At 54.0% G+C, this 19,016-nt stretch overlaps 1 protein-coding gene across 3 annotated transcripts in view; it reads left to right on the forward strand.

Annotated features, from left to right (window-relative positions):
- Positions 1-736: 736 nt before the first annotated feature.
- The window catches only part of BCOR (BCL6 corepressor), a 126,667-nt gene continuing 108,387 nt past the window's right edge, over positions 737-19,016 (forward strand). Inside the window, exon 1 of one of the 3 annotated variants that reach the window (XM_007991417.3) lies at positions 737-1,067. The gene's annotated coding sequence lies outside the window, so the exon portion shown is untranslated. The remainder of the gene's footprint in view (positions 1,068-19,016) is intronic. The other 2 variants (XM_007991419.3, XM_007991407.3) reach the window with 2 other exon arrangements.

Genomic DNA, 19,016 nt, shown 5'->3' on the forward strand with positions numbered 1-19,016 from the left:
TACCCTCATTCCCTGTTGCTTATGTGTTCAGAATCACGTCAATTGCAGTTCCTGGCTGCCTGACCCTGAGCAGAATCCTACAGAACAGGAACAGGGTGGGGAAAAAATGGCCGGGACAAAGTAGAAGGTGCTTTGGCTATGTGTCCCTAGCAAGTTCAAATGACTACCAGGATGGTTGGCTAGCGGATAGGGGTAGGAGGTTAATATATTTTTGAATAAGAGTTTCCTGTTACCTGCAAACACTCAAAAAAGAGCTAGAGGTTTTTATTCTTCTTAGGAAGAACAAGGGTTAGGGCTGTTTTCTCTCATCACTTGTCATCAATGATTCTGTCAATCATTTATTCTGACACCCATTCATTCCACAAATATTTATTGAGTGCCTACTATATGCCAGCCACAATGTTACACACCAAATATACAGCTCTCAAGCAAACACTGGGTTTTGTAGACAGGTTTGTACTATTGATACCAAGATATGCACTGTAACATACTTACAGCATGTTTAGCCACCCTGAACTCAAGAGACTTGGGTTCAAATCCTAAGTCACTTACTTAGCTGAGTAACTGAGCTTTACCCAGTTTTACACGATTGACCTTTCCCTATGCCTCAGTTTCTCACTCTGTAAAGTTTGAGGGCTTGTGAAGAACTTAGCACAGACCATGGGAGTGGGAGCTACCATTATTTAGCACAGTCCTCCCACCCCAGCTCTGCCTGGTGCCACAGTCCACCGCTTGGTGGTATTTCCGAAGCTGGCCAGGCCCTCTGCTGCTGACCCTGGAAATCGGGTCACACTAGACAAGGCTGCATGTGCGGGGAGAAGGCGGGGCGGGGGGGGCTCCTTTGCACGCGGCTGCTCGCGTTTCCCCAAGGCCTCCAGATAAGTCTAAAAACTCACCTCGGAGGAGGGGAAAGAGCGTGAAGTGGCTCTTTCGATCTGAGACACCCCCTCCCGGAGAACTCGCCCCCTCCCCCTAAGCCCAGCGCGGAGTGAAATCTTAGAAGCCGCGGCTGCTGGGTTTGAACGGAATGCCGGAGTCAGTGGAAGACGGAGCTGGTCGGCCCGAAGGTCAGCGAGTTGTTTTGAGTTCTCCTACCCGGAAGGTAGGGGGTGGGGTGGGGAGCAGGGAGTAGAGGACGCCAGGGCCCCCGAGAGACCCCGCGTCAGAGCAAAAATTGTTTGTGCTCCGGAACAGTCAGCTCAGCGGAAGCCGCGACGGGGGCGGGTCACGTGCGGCGGTGGCGGCGCAGCTGGCGGGGGAGCCGGGCTGGGACAAGGGCCGGGCCGGGCCGGGCCGGGCCGGGCCGGGCGGGGGTGGCGCGGGGCGGCGACTCTCGCAGCCGAAGGTGGAACCGGCTGACTCTGGGCGCTGGGAGCGAGCGGCTCCCCGAGCCTGGAGCGAGGGAGGCGCGCTAGTTATGGAGGGACCCGTGTGGGAGCCAGGGCGCTCGGAGCTCCGCGTGGTGCGGCACGGGCGGGACGAGGATCGTGGGGGGGCGGGGGCAGGGACACGGAAGCGGGCTCCCTGGGCGAGAGCGGAACCGACGCGGAGGCTGCGCGGGCGTCTGAACCCCAAGAATGGAGGCGCCGCTCTTGTAGTCGCCGGCCTTGTTTTCTTCTTGAACGCAAATCCCGGAACGACCGGAACCGCCATCCCCGCCTGCGTCCCAGGGGCGCCCCATTACGCATGGGGGAGGGTGCGTCCCGCGGGGCTACTCCGAGAGGGGATCCGTGAGGCTGAGGCCGGGGAGGGCTGCGAGGTGGCTCGCGGGTGTGCGAGCCGGAGCGGAGCTGCACACCACACAAACAGCCTCCCATTCCCCAGGAAGTGCGGGCTAGGGAAGACGCGGGCTAGCTCTGGGGGCTCCCCAGGACTGTGGGAGCCAGGCGGGGACCGCAAAGCGGGAGGGGGTGCTGCAGAGAAACCATCGACTCCACCTGGAAGACATTGGTGGCCTCGTGGCCGGTGGTGAACGGTCTCACGCTTCCCCAAAGTGGCGCGCGCTACTCCAGCGTGGGAGGGAAAGGACACAAACTTGGCCATCTGCCAGAACCCTTGAGGACGCCTGACTTTGGTGTCCCCCCGCCCCCCGCAGTGGCCCGAAATGTACTCTCCCTCCCATAGTCCACGAGGTTCAAGTCCGAGGCCTGGAAAAGTAGGGTCGCGTGGTCTGGCCTCGGATGGGAAACCCACCCACGTTATTCTCAGGTGCCACGCGGGGAAGGCGCGGAACAGTTTTCTTGCAAAGTTTCCCGCCCCTCACCCCAGTCGAGGAAGAGCGGCTCTTCCGGAGGTGGGGGCGGGGAACGGCCTCGGAGCAGGGAGTGGTGCTAGTTCCTCTTCCCCGCGATCGCTCGGGCAGCCGGCGCGTTCGCGTCCCCAGACGCTGCACCCCAGTTTGCTGCAACGTCTGCTCGGAGTCGCGGCAGCGGGTGCTGCGCGGAGTCTAGGACGACGCGAGACGCCATTTGCATCCCCCCTCCCTCCTGCAGGTTGGCGGGGGCGGCGGTGTCGCCCGCCGCGGAAGCGTATTCCTGGCAGTGACACTGATTAGATGCTGTGTCGATACGTGCACAGAATCGGGGTGGGCCTTCACCTCTCTGCGCACACACTTTCTGTTGGAAAAGTTGCGGTTTTTTTTTTTTCTCCCCTTCTCGCCGCACAGCTGCTGTCTCCAGGGCGGAATTAGGCGACTACGTTTGCTCAGCCCGAAGGAGAGAGAATCGCGCCGGCGCTGGGAGGCCGCCGGGCCCGGGCCGCGAAAATCCAGCCCTGGCTTTGCGTCGAGCTGCTGAGTGCCGCGCTTACGCGCGCGGGGCCAGCCGGGGCCTGGTTTCCATCTGCCCCTTTTGCCTCCGTGTTAAGTTCGCCGGGGAAAACCCAACGATCCGTGCAGAGCCCCTCGGAGGAGAGTCCCCGCCCCACCCCACCCCCAGCCCGATCCCGACCGATGGAAAAAATGACAGTATAGGTTAGAACAGGCTGCCCGCGAGTATTAATGCGGGCGGCCTCCGTTCCCGGTGCTTGGGGAGGATGGGCGCTTCGCCAGGAAACCGCCGAAGGAGGAGCCATGAGGGCCGCCTGCCTCTTCCCGGGCTAGAAAACGTGGATTCTCAGAGGAACCAGACAAATGTGGTCAGACAGCTGCAGGAACTTACCCCATCTAAATACAGGTTGCCCATGTATATTCCAACCAAGATCATTTTTGTTTCAATCTAATATACGTTGAGTCAATTAGAAATACTGTGAGAACTGGTCAAACGATAGATAGGAAACTTGCTCTTTGCCTGGTGTTAAATGTATGCTCAGGAGGTGCGGGGCTGAGCACTACCGGCGCAGCCAGTCTGTGTCCTCAAGAGTCAGGGTCCCCTTTGCGTTCCACCTTCAAGGACCTTAATAGAACGCGAAGAGAGGATTTATTTTAGTTGTAGTTTCTATTTGGGGGTTGCTTAATCCTTGCAAACTCCTGCCTGGGGTTGTCGGTAGTTAGTAGTAGATGGTCCTGCGTTTTGGCTTTTACAGTCCACGTTTTTCTCTTGGCTTTTTCTTTTCCTGTGTACACGCTGGTGGATGCGGGGAGGGGGCTGCCCAAACGTGTGCTGCCGCCGCCCTCGGGCTCTTACTTGCGCACCACGCGGCCTCGGAGGAGGGGAAATGTGAACTCTCCGGGTGGCGCTCGAGAACTGGAATTCTGATATAGGGCTGCGGGTTTGTTCCGGAGGCTGGCTGGGAGCGGCTTGTAGGGGCCGGAGGCTGTGAAGGGGAAGCCCCAGAGGTGACCCTGAGGCCTCAGGAACAAACCTGGAGGCGCCCGTGTTCTTTGTCTTTCTCGGGGCTGGCAGCTTGGCACGCACAGTCCGATAAGGATCTACTGAGAGCTAGAGCGCACTGCCAGCACATTTCAGTGATTAGGCAAACGCCGGTAGCCACTTAAGGCAAAGGCCATTTGCGTTGTCTTTGAAAAGGAAAAGGCAGCCTCACCTAATGAATTATGGGTGACCCTGGAGAGGCCAAGCAGGGGAGGCCGAGGCCTCCCTAGGCTGTTATTCGCCGCAACTCCTCCCCTTTGTGCCAGAGTCCCCATTTCGAAGGTAATGGAAGCGTTTTGAAATTAGAAGTCTGACGGATTCTTTCTACAGAAGTGGTATTTGCATCTGTGCATCAGTAAAATGTGGCCCGCCAGCAGCCCAGGGACAAGGCCTGCCATACGCCAGTCCTGGACCAGTGTTAGACCAAAGTACATCCCAGAGGACATGGCTTTTGGCCAACTCCTCGGAGAACTGATTTAAAGAGGTGGCCTTCAGCCATCAAAAAAGGTGGCCTGGAAGAGTAGGCTGGAGGTCCTGGAAACCGGCGCTCTTCCCCAGGGCTGCAGGGAGAGAGTGGGTAATGTTGCCTGAGCCCTGACGGAACTTGCCATTAATCCAGTCTAAATGAGCACCATTAAAGAGGACTCTCCCTCCTATCCACCACCACACACACAAGCCTTTACAGGAAGGTCTAGTGGAGACAGTTTGAGGGCATTTGGCCTTCACTTTTCAGTGGCCATACAATAGTGTCCTTTCCACCCTGCCAAGACCACTGGCTCCATGTAAACCTCCAGGAACGTTAACCTGGACCTTGTTCTTTACTCCCTCCCCATCCAAAGGGAGTACCAGATTATAGCAACAAGCACATGTAGTATTGTACTGGAGGCAGCGTTCTAAGCGCCTTATGTATGGAGGCATGTTATTCTCAGAACAGCCCTACGAGGTAGATACTAGTATTGGCCTTGTTTTACAGATGAGGACTCTGAGGTTCCGAACTGTTAAGCGGTTTGCCCAAAGCTGCACAGCTTGGGATAGGGCCTGATTGACCAGAGGGAGAGATAGGGCTGTGTTGCCTCTCTAGCGTTTTGTAATGAAAGTGAGCTGTTTGGGAGGTGTCTCGAGAGGACTGCCTGGACCCCAGCCTTCCAAAGGAAAATATGAAGAGATCAGAAGGCCCAACATTTGGCCTTTGTTTTGCAAAACAAAGGTCTGTAGAGTTGTACGGAGGCATGTTACTGTGACTCTTCCGCGGCAAGGAAGAGGTCAGGGAAGGCAGTGCAAAGGCCTCCCTGGCCCACCTAGCCGCATAGCATCCGGCGGTCACGTCCGGCGGAGGTGACTGGGGACTGGGGACAGCCGATTGCCGAGGAACTCCTTATCGCCTAGTGTCAGTGCTCCCGGGTGCCGGAGCTAAACGTCCGCTTGCGGGGGCGGCTGGTTCACACCAGTCCCCTGGCTCCCGACGCGCCCCAGGGCTCCTCCGGCGGAGCTGGCAAGATGCCCGGCGGCGGCTCCGAAGCTCCGGGCTCCCCGCCACTTGCCCCGCCAGCCCGAGGCATGAAGCCCCACGGCCCAGGATTGGAGAGCCCAGTTCCTCAGTCCAGGTTGGGACTGCTGGTTCCGGGTTGCTCACGATCACTCTCCCCTCAACACCCGTCCGGCCGGGGCGCGCGCGCAGACACACAAACACAAACGGCTTCCAAGCGCGCAGCCCGCCTCCCGGGCCTCCGCTTTTCCTTCCTCCTCCCCGCTCGGGCGCTTCGGAAGCCCGTGGCGGCTGTGTGCTGCGCCAGGGAAGAGTCCGGGTCGGGGAGACCGCGCTGCTCTCTTTCCCCCCCAAGGTCTGCGCGCACGCTAGTACCCTTGGGAAGCACAGTCAGGCTTGTGGGTTCCCATCTTAGCGAGAAGTGACGGCTGCTGGCGAGGACCTGTTCGCTCCGTGTTTCGCAATGGCCCGGGGATCATAGGAGAGGGCCGGGCGGTGGGGCCTGCGCGTGGATGAGGGTGGCGGTAAATCCCCTCTCTCGCGAAGGTGGCTGAACCTCCGGCCACCACTAGTAGGGGTCTACCCTGCTCGTCTTGCATTGGCCGCAGCTTGACTCCCCTGCGTGCCGTGGGCCGTGTGGGTGTCCCCACTCCCTCAGGCCTTTACTTTCAGCTCGCGAAACCCCATGGATCCGCGGCTGGGCTGGGCAGCGCAGACGCCCAGCTGCCCTCGCCAACCCGGGGCCCTGAGGGGGCCAGGCTGGCCTGGGGGCTGGGCGGCCCGGCTGCACTTGCCGGTGTTGAGAGAGGCTCTGTGAGCCCGAGCTGGCCGCCGAGCCGAGGGAGAGAGCGCATCAGTCCGTGCGCCTCCAGGCAGAACACACGCCTTTCCCGGAACCTTGAAACCCAGGGGAGCCGCTGCCATCTTCGCGTGACGAGCAGCGAGACGCCGGTGATTAAGTGTTTCTTTCCGGCTCTCTCCTCGGGTTGCGGCTCTCCTCCTTTCCACAGGGCTGGAAGAATAAAAACCTGGGGAAAAACCACACACAACTGCGCTCTGGTCTCCATCGCCATGTAAGCACTGGTTTCCTAGGGTGCACCCACGCGGGGCGCTCCCTGCCCCCCTACTCCACGCCTGGCCGGGGGTCGAGGGCTGCATGCCTCGGTTTCCATCCGCTCTAGCTCAAATCTCGGAGTTTAATGGGGAGGGGGCACACATTGCTGAAGCCACCCGACCCCCATTCTCCTTACGCCCCCCCCACACACCATGGGGATTAAACCTAAACACATGAATCCCCCACCCACACCCGGGACTAATCCAGCCGCGCCTCCTGGGATTAACTCGGCTCACAGGTCCATAAAACACTTCCGGCACGGCCAGAGGGTCCGTCTGCAGAAACACTTTAAAATTGTCCTCCCGGGTCTGGAGTCGGAATTGACTGGGTGGAGGGAAGTGAGTAAACAGACAGTTGTAAGAGACAATCCGTAAGGTTTGCAGGCTGTGGAAAGAGCTGCCTAAAATATGGGTTGTCGGGGCTGTCTCCAGCAGGAGGGTGGCCCGGGTCCTAGCAGACAGATCCCAGAAAAGGATGCAATATGTTCTAAATGACATTGACCTGGAGGAAGGAGGGTGTAGGCAAGAGCAGGCAGGCTTCACCTGGTTCAGTGAGGAAGACTAGCTTCCAGAAATTTGTGGGGGCGAGTGGCCAGTCTCTTCATCTGTAAAATCACAACAGTAACACCTATTCTACCCTCCTCGGATGGGTTTCTGAGGACCAAAATGTGAAGGCACTTTGTAAATGCCGCTCAACCCTTCCGCTTCACTGTGGTCAATGTTCGGTCTCTCTTAGGTAGAAAAACCAGTGACTTGCTGATTTGAAAAAAGTAAAAATCAGCCCTTTCTCAAATCTACGCAACAATGTTCGAGATGAAGGGAACCCAAAAGCAACCTAATATTTTTAACCTTCTTTTACATCATTTCAAGATGTTTCTGAAGTAATGAGAGAATCTTTGAAATGTTCTAAGAAAAATCTGTCAAAAACTGGGGGTTAATGGGGAAGAAAGGGAGGCTTTAAATTGAGTCACATCACATTTTAAGAATAAGGCCGGGCGCGGTGGTTCACGTTTGTAATCATAGGACTTTGGGAGGCGAGGCGGGTGGATCACCTGAGGTCAGGGGTTCGAGACCAGCCTGGCCAACATGGCGAAACCCCGTCTCTACTAAAAATACAAAAAATTAGCCGGGCAAGGTGGCGGGCGCCTGTAATCCCAGCTACTGGTGAGGCTGAGGCAGGAGAATTACTTGAACCTGGGAGGCAGAGGTTGCAGTGAGCCGAGATCTTGTCACTTCACTCCAGCCTGGGCAAAAGAGCTAAACTCCGTCTCAAAAAAAAAAGAAAGAAAGAAAAAAAACCGGAAGAAGAATATAAATTCATATAGCTTCCTGGCTATATCCCCTTCTGTTAGTCTGGAGAGGAGATGCCCGTTGGTAGCCACTCCCCCAGTCCCAGGACCGAAGGCGGTCTTGACTCAGGTTTGGTCTGCTAGGTACAAGGTGGTGGTGGCGTCTGGGATGGGGACAGTGAAGAAAGGCGATCATTCTGCTTTAAATGAACATCAGAAGACCCAGGCCTGCTACTGCGTCTTGAAGGCCTGGAGTTGTTAAAACTGTGTGGGAGGGGGTGCCTCCTGACCTCCTTCCCCGCAGATGGGCTCACGCAGCGTGACCGGCCCCAGGTGGTGCCCAGGCGCGCTGGGGATGGAGGCCCAGGCTGCGCGTTCACCCTGCCTCGCAGATAGCGAGCAGGGGCCTCCGGCTGGACCGCCCACCGGCCTTCCTCTCCCTTCCCTGGCCTTGGGGCCTTGGACCAGGGTTAACCCTGGTCCCGCCTCCACGCCACTGCCCCTCGTGCAGCGCCCTCCCCGCCCTGGCTCCCGGCCCAGATCCCGAGGCCTCCCTCGCCCCGCAGTCTCGGTTCTTCCCCCTCGTGATTCATTTAGCAGCGGTGCAGAAAGCCTGTTTACCTCTGCAGCCCTGGGCGACTCGATCTGCGTAAAAAGCCCCAACGCCAGCGCCGACCAGTAGGGGGGGATTGTCCTATAGATTATTTCTCCTGGTTTTTGTTTTTGTTTTTTTTAAACTAGAAGGCTTGGTTGAAGAGGGGGTGGGGTGGCGTGTTGCTGCTGTTTTTTAAAACACCGTATTTGAAAGAGAAACAAAAGCCACACAAAAGCCGTTTAGGAGGTACCAAGACTGTTTTTACATATAAAAAGTGCAGCGAATACCAAGGGGCCCCCAACAGTGATAAACTAAATGGTTGGCCGATTTCGACAATTAGCAGTTAATCTGTTATCTGCGATCAGCAAACAAGTTTTGAGGCTCGAAGGACACCGAATTCCTGTTCCAGTCGACAGCGTTGTACTCGAATCCGTTGAGCACATCAGATGCTCCCGGTTTCTCCTAGAGCGAATCCAGCTTTAGCAAACATGGGTTTCCCAGGTTGGAGGACCGACTTGAGCCAGAGAAAATTCTTGGGCAGCTGAGGAGCTTCTGCCTGCATCGCCCCTCGAGCCCGAGCTCGTCTGTTTGGTTCAGATTTCTCCAAATTGGTTTTCATCCCCTGATTTCGCGGACCTCCTAATTTTGAACGTAGTAGGCCTCCGATAGATGTGTACTGAATGTCAGAAACTAAAGTGAGGCCCTCGGCCTGGAAGACGGCCTGACGCACGGCCTCACCCTTGGAACCCCATTCGGGTTCCCAGAGCCCCCGGGCCGCCGCAGCCTGCGCGCAGCTTCGCCCTGCGCGGGCCAGGGCGGGCGGGGGAGGCCAGGAGGCACGAAGCGCCTGGAGCCTGCACGATGATAAATATTGCGCAGACAGCCCATAAATAATTTGCATTATGTTCAGCTGACAACGCGGGGCGATTAATTTTAATAGCTACATATTTGCCTGGGCTGCTGCTTTCGTAGGCCCTGTAATGAAAGGCGAGAGGCCGCCCTGGCTCCGTGCTCGCGGTCCAGGAAGGCAGCCGGGGGTGCGGGAAGGCCCGATGAGGCGTCTCTTCCAGGCAGCCCCCCGGGGAGCCCCTTCCCCTGGGACCCCCTCTCGCCCTCCGAGCCTTGTAGAGGTGAGGTGTGCGCGCACCGCCGGAGCACCCCCGAGGCCTCGAGCAACAGGAGCCACCATAATGACACTGCACATTTGTCTGTGTGGGGAGAGCCACTTGTGGACTGGGAGACCCTCCACGTGGCTTTGTGCCCCACCTGGACCAAGTCCGGAGTTTCAGGTTCCTCTTAGGCTGGGAGGGGGGTGTTTGCCGCCGCCAGTTCGCCAGTGGGCCCAAGCTCGGCCGAGGCTTCTCCGCCCTCCCGGCAGAGGCAAGAGACAAAACAAAGCCCGGCTGCCCACGCGTCCTCTCCGCGCGTGTAGGGTCCTGATTTCTCCCTCCCAGGAGCTGTCCGGCGCTCCGCGGAAGGCCCCCCTAAAATGCTTCCTGAGCTCCTCTATGTAAAGGACTGCACATATAAAGGACGGAAGAAAGGGTCTGGAGGAGCTCTTTAAAAGAGGGGGCAGGGAAGGAAGCGCAGCGAGGAAGGACGCGGCCGCCGCGGTCCCGTGGTGGCCGGGTGCGCGCGTGTGCGTGTCTGTGTGTGCGTTCCGATGACAAAGCCCCGCCGCCGCCAGCAAGCTCCTGGCTGCCAGAGCTCTGGTGGGGGAGGGGAAAGGGAGGAGAGGCGACAGCGCTAGCGTAGGTAGCGGGGAATCGAAGCTTCCCAGGAGAAAGAGTTCATTCATGAGCTGTAGGAGGCCTCCCGGCCCGGCCAGGTGGAGCCTCCTGAAGCCAACACCTGTGTATTTTCCTTTTTTGAAACAGGCGAGCCCATCGATCATTACCATATTTTAATTGCCTTTCGTAAAGGTCATCTCTAATTATGGGTTGCGAGGAGGGTTGGCCAGGAGTCCGTGGCCCTTTATTATCTGTGTGGGTGTCGCCGCAGAGACAATGCGCCCAGCTCTTATCGAAATGCCAATCCGAGGGTGTCCGTGCGCGCCTGCGAGGCGGTCACGACGTGCTGGATCCACGCAGACTAGGCTGCGTGCACAATAAAAGCCGAGCAGGCGGCGGAGGGCCGCGCAGACCCACGGGTTTTCTTTTTAGAAACAGTGGTGCGAAGAGACTTGACAATAATAACACGCAGCAGGATTAAATCAGGGCGGGAATAAGAAAATGTATTTTCGTTTCTAGAACCGCGGACTGTGTTTAACCCATCCGATCCTTCCCTCCCCAGAGCGTTTTGTGCCCACGTGGAGTTTTGCGCAGGGACAGGTGCCGGGCACAGAGTGGCCTGGGACTGCCCGATGACGTTCCAGGGTAGACACGTTATGTTCATATTAATCTCTTCCCTTAATTCAGCATGGTTGTCAGTTACAGTGACGTGAAACATCCTTAACGATGTCTGTTTTACGGGAAACAATACCTGGCTAGTTGAAAAGGAGAAAGCAAACGTTGAGGTTTTTTAACTTTTGAAAGTCTGCATTTCCTTAGTTTTTATCACTTTCAGAAACCCTTGTGGCAAAAGCTTATTTTAACTTTCTCCGAGGGAGAAGAGCAGTGGAGAAGGTAGATGGAGGGTCAGGGGTTCTGGGAGGATATTTTGGAGATGGAGGGAGGTAGAGATCAGTGAAGAGCTGTGGGTCGGGGGTGGTCAGCAGCCACTCTGAACTTGATTTTCTCAAAGGAGCCTGGCACTTCTGAGCCACGATGCTGTTTCTGGGAGTCCAGCCTGACAAAGCCAGAGGCTGGGGTCAGGAGCCTCGGAGAGTTGGAGAGTTTTGTACTGGTCCTGCTTCCTGCCTGCCCCCACACCTGGCCTCCTGGCCTCACCAGCAGCCAGCTCTGCCCTGAGGAAGGCAGAGCCAGATGACTGGTCCAACCCCCCAGAGACCGCCTGGCTTTCTCCTCCCCTGTAATCATAACCAGATGCACTTAAGCGCCTTTCATCAGAGGAAGCCCAAAGCCCTTTAACAGGCTTCAATAAAAGCCTTTCGAGGGCCTAACCAGCCTGCTCAGCGTTGGGGCCCCTGTGCCCATTTCCCAGCTGAGCCAGCCTGGGCTGCAGTCAGGGTCTAGCCTCTACCCTGGGGCCCCAGAAGCCAACAAAATCTACTCAATTAAGGCAGCCTCTCCAAGCAGGTAGGGTGCCAAGATTCCTGCCAGGTGTGTGGGTGCAGACCTCGTTAACAGGAGGAAAGAAAGGCATGGGAAGGAAGCCAGCAGCTAGTGCCTATCTTAAGGAAGGACAAGAAGGAGCAGCCTGTGAGAAGGAACCAGAGGGGCTAGGAAATACAGCCGGGGTGAAGGGGCAGTGATGATGGAGATATTCAGAAAGGCTCCCATGGTACTTCCACCAACCCAAATTCAGAGGTCAGAGCTGCTGTCCCACTGTGTTGCAATCTGTCTCCCTTACTAAACTGTGAACTCCCCAAGGGGAGGGACTATCTTATTCACCTTTGCAGGCCCAGCCCCCGGGACCTGACACAAAATAAGTAATCAAAATGGGAGATCACAAGCTATGATGGAAAACTCTGAATCAAGACACATCTAGGCTTAAGATGGGAGCTCTGCCCCCAGTGGTTGTGTAGCCTATCTGAGCCTCAGTTTCCTTATCTGCAAAATGGGTATCAGAATGCCTACATCAAAAGATTGGAGAAAGATTCGATGAAGTAGTTGCAGGTGAAGTACCAGGAAGATGATAATAAAGTTTTCAATAAATACTGTGCCCTAGCTGGGTGTGGTGGCTCGGGCCTGTAATCCCAGCTACTCTGGAGGCAGAGGTGGGAGGATCGCTTGAGCCCAGGAGGTCGAGGCTGCAGTGAGCTGAGATTGTGCCACTAAGTGACAGAGTGAGACTCTCTCTCAAACAAAACAAAGCAAAACTAGACAGACAGACAGACAGATAGATAGATAATCTCATGCCCTTGCTCTGGAAGGAGTGAAGAGAGGATTTGGGCTGATATTGTTTGAATTGTAAGTAGGAAGGTTTGTGTTACACCCTAGCTAGGCACAGGTCTGGACTGGGATTTGGATCAGAAGAAGGAATTGCTTCTAAACTGTGTGAATTGAAGCCACAGGACCCCACTGCACTGTCCAACAGGGCAAGTAGCCCCAAAACTGTGAACTTGGGAAGACATGCCAGCCTTGGTCTCAGGCTCTGGGGAAGGGGCAGGTCCTAGACCCTTGGACTCTTCCTGCACAGTGCTGGTTGTGGCCGGGACCTAGTTGTGCACTGCGGGCCAGGCTGCTGGAGATGAGTGGCTGGCAGATAATCCCAGTTGGTGCTGGCTTTCTGTGGTCAAGAGGAGAACTGCCCCTTCAGCCTTGACCTCTGCTCCAGTAATCATGGCTGTATTTTATTTTTGGCCGGTTCATCCTCTGGCATTTGGCAGGGTGGGGAGGGGAAGGAGGGTTGCCTGCGTCTCTTTGTTGTTCCTTCTGGTCTGCTCAGTAGCTCCCTACCTCTCACCCCCTCACCCCGCCCCACACAACGTAGCCTGGTTTTCTCCCCATTGCAAGCTGCTTTATCATTTCTGCCTGTTCCCTGGCTGCTCTGCTTGTTTGAGAGTAGGGGTAAGACCTGGGCTCTCCCCATTCTCCTCCTTGGTCCATCACATTCCAGATATCTTGCAGCCCCTCCTCCAGTCTCCCTGAGCTTGGCACTTCCCCAAGAGGGCAGCCTGAGGGTCAGGGTCCGTGGGCCGCCTGGGCATCAGGGGCCTGTGAGTGCCTGGCTTAGAGAAGGAGGAAATGGTAGGGGACAGAGGCCAGCTGCACTGCTGCCCATTCCTAGCTTTGTGAATGGAAGCTCATGCATTTGGTGTGTGACACAAGTCTGGTAGTTGGGGTCAGAATGAAAAGGTGTGGGATTTGTGGGGGAATTGGGAAGAAACTGAAATAAGCTAACACTTCTTGCATAATTCATCCCTCCCTATCCTTGAGATGAGCACCTTCCAGGAGAGGCAAGAAAAACAAGAGAGAAAAGAAGACAAGAGAAGGGAGAGCAAAACCAGCCTGGTGGAAATGCTTTGCCCCTCTCCTTTCCTGCCTAGGGAACTGGCTCCCTTGTGCAGCCAATGTAGGTCAGGAGGGGACAACAGTTAGGGTCCTTTACCCAGATCCTTCAGGGAAAATGTGAGATCAGATTTGAGGAAGACACAGGTCACTGTCCTACAGGGATTTCAGAAAGAATAAGAGATTGTGTTATCAAAGGTGAGGGATTTGGGTTATGATCAGAAATTTCCTTAAAAAAAAGAAAATTCCTGCCCATCACACTTTTGTTTTTAACCCAGTTCACCTTCTTCCATGGATTTAGCAATATGTTATGAAATTGATCTCCCCTACAGCATGTCAGCTGCAAGGGAGCTCAGAAGCAATTTAATTCTGCTCCTGGAATCTGTGGGTCCAGAATTTGGTGGAAAGACTCAACAGCTGGAGGCTGGAAGCATCCGGAGGCATCTTCACTTGCATGTCTGGCTGTTGGCTGGGACCTCAGCTGTGTCCCATAGCATGACCACAGGGTTCTCCATGTGGCATGGGCTTCCTCACAGTATAGTGCCTTCGCCTTAAGGGTAGTAGGACTTTAAGTTACAAATCGGCAGCTCAGGGCTCCAGAAAACCGGCATTGCAGTAAATAAGGTGGAAGCTGCATCACCTTCCCCCCACCCGCCCAGAGACGGAGTCTTGCTCTATTGCCCAGGCTGGAGTGCAGTGGCGCCATCTCGGCTCACTGCAACCTCCGCCTTCCGGGTTCAAGAGATTCTCCTGCCTCAGCCTCCTGAGTAGCTGGGATTACAGGCACACACCACCATGCCTGGCTAATTTTTGTATTCTTAGTAGAGACGGGGTTTCAGCATGTTGGTCAGGCTGGTCTCAAACTCCTGACCTCAGGTGATCTGCCCGCCTTGGCCTCCCAAAGTGCTGGGATTACAGGTGTGAGCCACCGTGCCCGGCCGGCTGCATCACCTTTTCTAATCCACCCTTGAAGTCTATATTCATTGGTTGTGATTGTGGTCACAAACCCACCCAGATTCAAGGGGAAGGGACAGAGACCCTACTTCTCACTTGGGAGGAGAGTCAAAGAACTTGTGTCCATGGCGGGGTGGGGGTGGGAGGTGGGAAGGTGGTAGGGGAAGCCATACCAGGCACCTTTGAGAGCTAAGCTTAATTAGCAGTGGCTCTAAACTAGTCTACATTGTAATAGGGGTTTCTACCCTCAAGAGGCCTCATAAATTATATGGGGAGCAGGGGGACTCAGCTAAAATTAGGCCATGGTAAAAGTAATAGAGCCTATAAAGCAAATATGGATTTTAGGAAAAATAGAAAATATATCGAGACAGCTGTCTCTATGATCTTGTCCAGTGTGGGAAGGACTGAGGGAGAACTGAGTGGTGGGATCAGATGGGTTTCAGGCTCTTCTGCATTGAAAGGGAAGCAGGTAAAAGATTAGCAGTCTATCTGCCGCCATCTTTAGCCTACTATCTTGGGGAAGATCTGGTAACCCTTCATCGCTCCCAACAACATTATTTTCACTATTGCCTTACAAGTAACCTCCCCCTCTACCACCAGTGTACAGCTATCTTTATATGGTACAAAGCTGGGAATGTAGTCAATGCATTTCCTGAAGTGTGTATGAAAAAAAAAATTAATACTTACTATTTGTGCCCTCCCCGAGGTGTGGTTTTAAATATCCAGCATGGATGGTGTTGTGACTGAAAGGGCCTGGGTACATCTCTAGGGCCCCAGGTTCCCATTATCCTTGTCTCTAACCCCTGAATGGAGAGTTTGACTTCTAATTTCATGCTAGGGGTTTCACAGGCAACATAATTGTATTTGCCTCTGCCTTTGATCTGCTATTTGATCTGCTATTTTATTGTGGTTCAACTAGGAGACAGAGATAGAAACGTGGTGGAAAACATGATTTCGTTTTGCTTGGGAATTGGCAGTTATTATTTTCTGTGGCTCCCTTAACATGACACATCTTCGCTAAATCCAAAATCTCATCATTTTCCCATTTTTGAAAATCCAAAAGGCATGTGTACCCTCTGGCCTGCTTTCCCCTTCCCTCCTGAAGATTTCATTTTCAGCAAGACTTTGGGGGCATGACATTCAGATTTTAGATCTCAATGCACATTGGACCCCTGAATTAGTGTAATACACCTGGGTGAACTCTGCCACACCTGCCCCTTTCCTGACCTCACCGCGACTTCCCAGAATGTATCTGGTTCACCCTAGCCTCCCTTGAGGTGATTTTGGGTCTGCAGGGCTAACTCCTATCCTGGGAGTTGCAAACAAAGAAACCCAGATCCAGCAAGTGGGTCAGAACTAAGCGACATTCAGGGGGTGGCCCTTGAAATAAGCTGGCTTCTCAGGCAGGGTCACTGTATTACATTGTACAGTTTGTGTACTGCACAAAGGTCCCCAGCCAAAACACAGACTAGGCTACTGGCAACTCTGTTCTCAGGGCAAAGGAGAAAGAGATTCTGTCTCTGATCCAGAAGAAAAGAGAAGGTGACACAGGACAGACAGGTTAAAAGGGTCTCTTGGGAGCACAATGGGTCAGCCTAAGACTGGGCCAAGCCAGTGTTGACCCAGCATGTTGGTGCAGTAGGCCTATATACACTCTCTTTGTTTTGTTACCTCTCATCTGCAGGTACTGGTAATCATAAGTTATTGGGTCCCTCCTAGGCTTTATTTGGAGTATGGGTGGGAGAAGGACAGGAGTGTCACCCTACTTATGTGTCTTGTTTAGCCAGCAAGGTGGGATTTGTTTTTTATTTCATAAATCAAAGGGAGTTTCTTTGATTTATGAATATGAAGATTTTAAGGCATGCTGTTCACTGCAGACCATTATGTACTTAGCATAGGTGTTTGAGTGTAAGACCCTAACAGGGCTGGGTGCGGTGGCTCACGCCTGTAATTCCAGCACTTTGGGAGGCTGAGGCAGGCGGATCACCTGAGGTTGGGAGTTCGAGACCAGCCTGACCAACATGGTGAAACCCCGTCTCTACCAAAAATACAAAATTAGTTGCGCGTGGTGGTGCGTGCTTGTAATCCTAGCTACTCGGGAGGCTGAGGCAGGAGAATCTCTTGAACCCGGAAGGCGGAGGTTGTGGTGAGCCGAGATCACGCCATTGCGCTCCAGCCTGGGCAACAAGAGCGAAACTCCGTCTCAAAAAAAAAAAAAAAAAAAAAAAAAAACCAAAACCTAACAGATGGTACAATAGAGTTTGACATCCTTATAAGCTACCTGTGAACTAAAGTTCACACTAATGTGTGATGGATGAGGATAAATTGCATTAAGAAGTGGAGAATCGGCCGGGTGCGATTACACGCCTGTAATCCCAGCACTTTGGGAGGCCGAGGTGGGCGGATCACGAGGTCAGGCCATCTAGACCATCCAGGCTAACACAGTGAAACCCCATCTCTATTAAATAAACACAAAAAATTAGCTGGGTGTGATGGCAGGCGCCTGTAGTCCCAGCTACTCGGGAGGCTGGGGCAGGAGCTTGCAGTGAGCCGAGATTGGACTGCTGCACTCCAGCCCGGGGGACAGAGTGAGACTCTCTCTCAAAAAAAAAAAAAAAAAAAAAAAGTGGAGATTTGGCCTGGCTTGCTAGCTCACACCTATAATCCTAGCACTTTGGGAGGCCAGGTGGGCAGATTGCTTGAGTGCAGGACTTTGAGACCAGCCAGGGCAACATAACAAAACCCCTTCTCTACCAAAAAATACAAAAATTGGCCGGGCGCGGTGGCTCACGCCTGTAATCCCAGCACTTTGGGAGGCTGAGGCGGGCGGATCACGAGGTCAGGCGTTCCAGACCAGCCTGACCAACATGGTGAAACCCCGTCTCTACTAAAAATACAAAAATTAGCCGGGCATGGTGGCACGCACCTGTAATCCTAGCTACTCAGGAGGCCGAGGCAGGAGAATCGCTTGAACCTGGGAGGTGGAGGTTGCAGTGAGCCAAGATCGTGCCACTGCACTCCAGCCTGGGCAACAGAGTGAGATGATGTTTCCAAAAACATTCCCAAAACAAACAAAAAACAAAAAACCCCAAAAAACAAACAAACAAAAAATTAGCCAGGCATGGTGGCATGAACCTGTAGTCCAGCTACTCTGGAGGCTGAGGTGGGAGAATCGCTCCAGCCGGAGTGCGAGAGGTCAAGGCTGCAATGAGCCCAAATCGCACCACTGCACTTCGACCTGGGCAACAGAGTGAGACCCTGTCTCAAGAAAAAAAAAAAAGGGCCGAGTGCGGTGGCTCACACCTGTAATCCCAACACTTTGGGAGGCCGAGGTGGGCAGACTGCGTGAGCTCAGGAGTTCATGACCAGCCTGGGCAACATGGTGAAACCCCGTCTCTACTAAAATACAAAAAAAATTAGCCGGGTGAGGCGGAGTGTGCTTGTAGTCCCAGCTACTCAGGAGGCTGAGGCAGGAGAATTGCTTGAACCTGGGAGGTGGAGGTTGCAGTAAGCCGAGATTGTGCCACTGTACTCTAGCCTGGGCGAGAGAGCAAGACGCCATCTAAAAAAAAAAAGAAAAAAAAAGAGAGAGAAAAAAAGTAGAGGATCATCTGAAGAAATTCCAATCAAAATTAACTCCAAAACAGAGCTTTTCTAGTGTCAGTAATGGGCTGGTTGAGGAGGTCTTTGGGAGCCTTCTTTTTGTTGATTGATTTTTTTTTTTTTTCTTTTGAGACAGGGTCTCACTCTGTCACCCAGGCTGGAGTGCACTGGTGTGATCTCGGCTCACTGCAACCTCTGCCTCCCGGGCTCAAGCAATCCTCCCATGTCAGTCTCTCGAGTAGCTGGGACCACAGGTGTGCACCACCACACCTGACTAAGTTTTGTATTTTTATTAGAGACCGGTCTCACCATGTTGCCTAAGCTAGTTTTGGACTCCTGAGCCTAAGTGATCCCTCCACCTCGGCCTCCCAAAGTGCTGGGATTACAGGCATGAGCCACTGTGCCTGGCCTGTATTTCTTTACAAAGTCACACTTGCCCAAAGTTTATGAAGCCAAATAGTATGTAAAGGCCTGGTACAAAAAAGCAGTCCCCTGTGGGCACCTCCCTCTTTACGTGTTTCTTCTGGTAGATACTATCACCATCATATTTCTAAATAATATATAGATGTGGCCTTCTTTCAAGTAATTCATGCCAGCTGGGTGAGGTGGCTCATGCTTATAATGCTAGCATTTTGAAAGACTGACGTGGAGGCAGGACTGCTTGAGGATAGGAGTTTGAGACTAGCCCGGGCAACACAGTGAGACTCTGTCTCAATAAAACATAAAAAAGGTGCCGAGTGTGGTGGGACATGCTTGTAGTCAAAGCTACATGGGAGGCTGAGGCAAGAGGATTGTGTGAGCCCAGGAATTGAAGGCTGCAGTGAGCTCGCACCACTGCACTCCAGCCTGGGCAGCCAAGCAAGATACCGTCTCAAGAAAGAAAAAAAAAAAAAAGTAGGCTGGGTGTGGTGGCTCACCCCTGTAATCCCAGCACTTTGGGATGTCGAGGCAGGTGGATCACTTCAGGTCAGGAGTTCGAGACCAGCCTGGCCAACTTGGCAAAACCCTGTCTCTACTAAAAATAGAAAAATTAGCTGGGTGTGGTGGCGCACTCTGGTAATCCCAGCTACTTGGGGAGTCTAAGGCATGAGAATT

This window comes from Chlorocebus sabaeus, chromosome X (assembly GCF_047675955.1).
Source record: "Chlorocebus sabaeus isolate Y175 chromosome X, mChlSab1.0.hap1, whole genome shotgun sequence".
Classification (NCBI taxonomy): domain Eukaryota; kingdom Metazoa; phylum Chordata; class Mammalia; order Primates; family Cercopithecidae; genus Chlorocebus; species Chlorocebus sabaeus.